The sequence below is a fragment of the Rousettus aegyptiacus genome, unplaced genomic scaffold (assembly GCF_014176215.1).
Source record: "Rousettus aegyptiacus isolate mRouAeg1 unplaced genomic scaffold, mRouAeg1.p scaffold_m13_p_4, whole genome shotgun sequence".
NCBI classification, from domain to species: Eukaryota; Metazoa; Chordata; class Mammalia; order Chiroptera; family Pteropodidae; genus Rousettus; species Rousettus aegyptiacus.
The window spans coordinates 140663696-140670052 of NW_023416307.1; the positions used below are offsets into that span (position 1 = coordinate 140663696).

The 6357-nt window shown below is 38.0% G+C and overlaps 1 pseudogene; it reads left to right on the forward strand.

Moving 5' to 3' along the window:
• The first annotated feature begins 929 nt into the window (after window positions 1-929).
• LOC118602472 lies at window positions 930-1048 on the forward strand (annotated as a pseudogene).
• The last annotated feature ends 5309 nt before the right edge of the window (window positions 1049-6357 follow it).

The window sequence follows — 6357 nt, forward strand, 5'->3', positions numbered from 1 at the left end:
AGTATCATGATAAACAAAGGAGAAAGGGCTCTCTTTGTCTCAGAAACAATGCAGAAGTTAAGAGCTAGGATTCTGGAGCTACCTGGACTTCATCTCTGCCACCTACCAGCCTTTGATTTTCAGTGTTATATATCCTTTCTGCATCTCAATTTTTCTTAAACTATGAGAATTGAAAATAACAGTGAATAGCTTAGAACAGAGCCTGGCACATGGCAAAAGTTATATAAGCACTAGATATTACTACTCGCCTGAAATCAACCCAGTACTCTCTTCTTGAATAGTTTGTGATAACATTGAAAATTGCACATATCCATCTTTCTTTCTTAATGCTTCATGGTTTAGCTATCAATCACATCTCCTAAAGATGGTGTGAATGTGATAGTCTATCCCGTGAAGAAACAAAACCCATTGAAGACCAAGTTACAAATATTAACAACCTTTCTATGGCGTCAGTAGGAGTTACATGGAAAAATAAGATATAGTATCTACTCCCAAGGAACTTAATCATGGTAGAAAGGAGAAGGCATTATTTGTAAATAAGTATACCCCAGAGCAGACTTTACAAAGATAAATAAAAATAAATTGAATCAGAGAGGAGAGGCCAGACATCTTGCTGTAACAATAACTCATGGCTATGGCTTCATAGAGCAAATGGCAGTTGGTATGGGTCGGGAAGGATGACTAGGAGGTCAATACATAGAGATGGTGATGGCGAAGGAGAAGGGATGGCATGTGCAAAAAAATAACGGCAAAAACACAAAAGTCAATGTAGTTGAGGAAAACATGAAAAATGTAGTTTCTCCATTAAAAGCTGGACTCAGTCTCAGAGCATCTTATAGCCTGCAGAACCAGCCCTGCCTTGGTTCCTACTTTGGCAGTTCCCTTAATAATAAGATACCGATGTAAACCAATGGACAAAATTTCTATTCCTCTACAGCCATGCCACCCTGAACAAGCCCAATCCAGTCTGATCTCAGAAGCTAAGCAGGGTCGGGCCTGGTTAGTACTTGGATGGGAGACCACCTAGGAAGACCAGGTGCTGTAGGTGTAAAAAATAAAAAATAAAAGCTTGTAAGCTGACAAGGTCCTTGCAATCTGTGAGGTCAATCAAAGGTTGCCTCACCTAAAAAAAAAAAAAAAAAAAAAAAAAGTCTATTCCTACAATGAAAAATCAAAAGAGAAAGCCGTATCTCAAAATTCCCAATTGAAGTAGACTGGAAGTCAGCCTCAAGGTGTTTAACTTTTATAAATGGGTTCTGGTGCTTTTCCAAAGCAAATCTCAATTGGTTTCCATTCTTCCGATTGTATATTTAGCATAATGACAGAAACTGCTGAGGCTGACTTGAATTGAATCATGAGACATTATAATTAGTGGCCATTTGGAAATCCTCACGTGGTGGGAATAAACGTATTGACTATCCCATACACTACTTTTCATGGTGCTATGCAGTCCAACCGCATTGTCTAGAGATGGTGTAGTATCAACTGTGCGGTGGACAAAAGAGGGAGTAGGGGTAGAGTATCATCGAACTCTCATAACTCTACCTGGAATCTGGACCAGAGAGTTTTACAGAGCCTCAAAACAGTCCACCATTTATGCAGGAGGTGGAGTGGTCAGACGAAGGTCTGGGAAAGGTCAAGAAAAGCAGGAGATTTTATGTCCAGTCCCGAATAAAAGTCAGGGGCTGCCCCATTGTGATGGACTCTTCTCTCTCTCTCTCTCTTTTCCCCTCTCTTTGATCACCTGTGCACTCACTTCTGCTTTATTCTATTTGTTAATGTTACCAAGTCTACCCCACATACAAGGTAAGGGGAATCAGGTGCTTTTTCTTGAAAGGGAGAGTATCGAAGAGTCTGTGGGTATTTTCAAACCACCCCAACAAGTGTGACTTTTTAAGAATTTCATGTAAAATGGAATCATACAGTATGATGTTTTTTTATATCTGATTTCTTTTACTTAGCATAATGTTTGAGACACTGTTGCGAGTGTCTGTGATATGTAGCGTTTTTTATTATTGAATAATATTCAATTATACAAATGTGCCACATTTTGTTCATCTATTTACCAAAATGTGCTTATATTTTCAGATACTTTTTAGGAGACACGACTTTTGCATATTCAACCTACAGAATCTACGGAATTGTACATCGTCAAATATTAACTAGGATAAAAAGGACTTTTTGTATTATGTAACAAATGATAAAATGTATAAACATAACTTTACTGCAGGGCAATTACCTGGCTTCCATGTTCTGGAATGTGTAACACAACTGATGTTCAGGTAATCAGATGTCAACAATTTCTCTGAATCAGAAATCTGCAGTTCCTTTATTATATGCTGATTGCATATACAGAGTTAACTTCTTATAGCAGCACTTTCTAGCTGTATAGTCAACAACATACATTAAGGTAAAAAGGAGAGTTTTTGAATTTTGCCTTTTTCATAGTACACAGGGCCGTGAGTAACTCAGATCACACGAGAATATGTCTTTGCTATCACTAAATGTCTGGAACTCAGCTGAATGAATGGACTTTCTTCGCAGAATTTAACTTTCACATCGCATCTCTTACAACATGAAGCTTTTCCCGAGGAGCATGGAGTTTGGAAAGTTGTTTTATGTGCAGGAAGAACTTTTATTTGTTCTTTGCACCTGCCAGAAGAGTGGATTGACTATTCAAAGGACTTTGCAGATCTGCAAAAGCTTAATCTCACATCCAGGCCAAGAGACTCCCTTTCTGGATGATCCTTGTAAGTCAGAGGTGACCACCTAAAAGCTAGCACAGCATCATCTTAGACACTGGGAGTGACAGGGCAAGGGCTCAGTACAAATCTCAGGAGAACAGTCCTAGACTAGAGCCCAGCGATCTCTGAATCTCCTCCCAGGATTTAGCATGAGTCAAAACTTCTACAGCTTTTGAATAAATAAATGGTTATCTTAGCAGTTTTATTCACAAAAGCATACATCACAAAGATGAATAACTCCCTAGCTCTGAATGTCATGTGGAACCCTTGGGAAATCTACACTCATGCATTTTAAAACATTCAGCCTGCAGACCATAAAACTCAAACTCAAGGATAAGAGGCAGGGTTGCAGACCCGACTACCCATCTGATAAAGGACATGAAGTCCAAATGTCCTTTATTTTACAAGCTACACCAGATTACCTATTCTCAAATCCCTATGTGAAATCCCTGCTGGGACAAGGCTCACTGCCATATCAAGTCGCTTTTATCTACAGGAATGTGTTCTATGTTTCAGAACATGCAACAGAACATGGGGGAAATCAAAATTGCTCTGACATGCCTTTATTCCTTATTGACTTAATTTTAAATGTCAACTAATATTAATGAAAAAGATGGAAAACCTTGGTGTTTAATAACATGAGCTATGGGAAGGGGTGAGAGAAGTTTAAAAGTGTTAACTGGAAGTGCTGGAGAGTCATTTGCCAGTTCTGGATGTCAATCCAGAAATTATCCTTCCTATTGTACAAAATATAAGACATCCCTCTGCCTGCCCCCCAACACACACAGGCATGCATGCTTCCTCTTGTTTCTCTTTTAAAGTTTGGTTGGGGCAGGAGTTTCATTCTTATAAAAGCTTCCCTTTATAAATACCTGTGTGTCTGCTGCTCTCTCTGTTCTAGAACTCCCTTTACTGGAGGGCCACCTCCCAAAAAATTCCTGTTGTGAGTTTGATATCCAAACCCAGACTTGGGAGGGAACGTCTCTAGTCACAAGGAGGTTGCTATAATACCTCTCCAACTGTAGTTATAATTGATTGAACAGATATTTGTTAAGCGCCCACTTAGGACTGTGCCTTAGCCCACTTAGGACTAAGGCACAGTCCTAAGCACTGGAGTTGCTGCATAGACATGAAAAACAAGACCCCAGACCTCATAAGGCTCATATTCTGCAGGTCAGTGTTTGGAGTATTTGGAACACACTTGACTGACACAGCCAACCTATAAGATTCACGCACATTATTTGGCCCTCACTTTCTCTTCCGCTCACTGGCCAGGTGAGATTCACACATGCAGGTTAAGAATCAAGACCACTAAGGGCAGCTTTCTGTGACATGTGCTGCAGTTGATAGGCAACAAATCTCATCAGTCCCAGTTGATGTGCAACCAATCTTATTCTCTAGGGCCAGTTGCAGAATTCTTCCTAATAGTATTGGGACTCTCTGAAGTCTCTCATTCTCTTTTTGTAATCACTCAAGTTTCAGGATACGAAACAATCAAATATCCATATTTGTTATTTTTAAGGGAAGTTCTATCTTAAGCTACTGGAAAAGTAGTTGGAATTAAGAGGTTTTCTACTAGAGATAGTTGGAAGCACAGAAATCCAGAGGATGACCAAACAATTGAAGAAATCCGAGACTTAGATATCAAAAGATATGGTCTACTTGCTTGAGCGAGGGTCCAGAGAAAAGAATAAAGGTAAGAATCAACAAGCCAGGAAACAGGGTGGGCCATTGTGGGGGGGTTGTGGAGGGAGGGTATTGAGGGATGCAGTTTAAATGAGAGCAAATTGGTAATAAGGAAGAATAGTTGGGATTCCAAGGCCATTCCCTTGAGCACTAGGGAAATTCATGATCTACTTCAAGTACCTGGAGAGGTATAACAGTCTTTGAAAAGACCGTGGTAGAAATGGTACCAGCTCAAAGTGAGTGCTATCTTAAGTCCTTTAGGTGCCTGCGTTTCATCACCAAGACTGATATAAATTTGTCTTTGGAGCTTCCTATAGCTGTATTAGCTATCTGTACTTCAGTATCCAAGACCCCCACCAAATAATAGCACGATTAAGAGTAAAAGGCAGGGAAATGTCCTTGGATGAGCCAGACTGGTTTAAATAAGAGATGATCTAGAAGCTTCCAGTTTTGAGGAGAAGGAGAAAAGGGAGACGATAGAGACAGGAACAAGGCTGCCCTACTGAAAATGTTGCTGTTACATTACAACCTATTAGTTCTTGCAAGGGTGACAGAGTACTTTATGATATGAGATAAAAGAAATGATTTACATTAAACACCCTATTTGTCAATATCGGGCATGTGTAGGCGGGTACTAATACTTGAGTCACTGAGAGAATGTGTGCATCCCATTCATTATGCTCACATCTGTTACTGTGTATCTGTGATTGCATTCTTCATATAACAAAGAAAGGGCATGATTGAATGGATGTATATTTATAAACATGGTAATTTAGTTCACTGAAATTAACATTTACCCTAAGGGTATCAGGGTATCATTATATCATATCACAGAGCAACAGATAAAAGAAAAATGAAAAAGAAGCAAAGGCCTATTATCATCTAAAAAGCAAAAAACAAAAAACAAAAGACAAAAAACAAAAAAGCAAAAACAAACCAAGACTGTATTTAAGTGTCTTAAATCAAGTAGGTAAAGAACTTAAGTCAAGACTGTGTTTATTAATACTTTACAGTTTTATAGTTCTTTATGGTTTAGCAAGTGCTCTCATGTACACACATTTTTTTAATTCTCACAAAATCAATAAGTAAACTTTTACATTTTACCCTTATTTGGCAAATAAGAAAATTGAATCTCAGAGAGGTTAAGTGACCTATTAAGTTTCAGCAGCTATACAATAGCAGACTCAAACCCGGTCTTTTAATTTCAAATTCAATATACTTAGTATTATTTTCTTTATTTTAGTCTACTTTTTAATATAAAATTTTAGTACATTTACATACATATATATTAAATATTGCATATGATAATATCTACTTAAGGAAAATTGCTTTTGATGTGTCTCTATTAATGGTGATATTGTTATCAGATTTGCGTTCCCAGAGCACGTGGAATGATCCTCTTTGTTTGTACAGCTCCATGATGATACCTGCACTATACATACATGGGTTCTTTGAAGATGTGGGATTAAAATGAGGAAGCCCGCAGTGATCCAGATAGAGAGGAAGGTGTTCATTAATGGCGTGGTGTATAATTTCTGTCATTATTTATACTGATAGATTTCTCTTCTTTTTTTAGGTTTATTTAGTGAGTTCTCTACTTTTAAAATTGACAAGGTAATTTACTTACTCTGTTTTTTTCTTGTTAAGTAGTTAATAGGACTATAGAATGAACCACTGATATATGTAATAGCATGAGTGAATCTTAAAAATATATTGAGCAAATAAGACAGGATGCAAAGACATACACACTGTTATTCCTCTTATAGGAAAGTCTGGATAGGCACAGCCAATCTCCACTGGCCAAGAGAAAATCAGTGCTCACTTGGATCAGAAATTTGGGTTAGGAAATCATATCAAATGGACACAAAGAAATTTTATGAGAGATGGAAACGTTCTAAATCTTGATTCTTTCTGATGGTTGCTACTT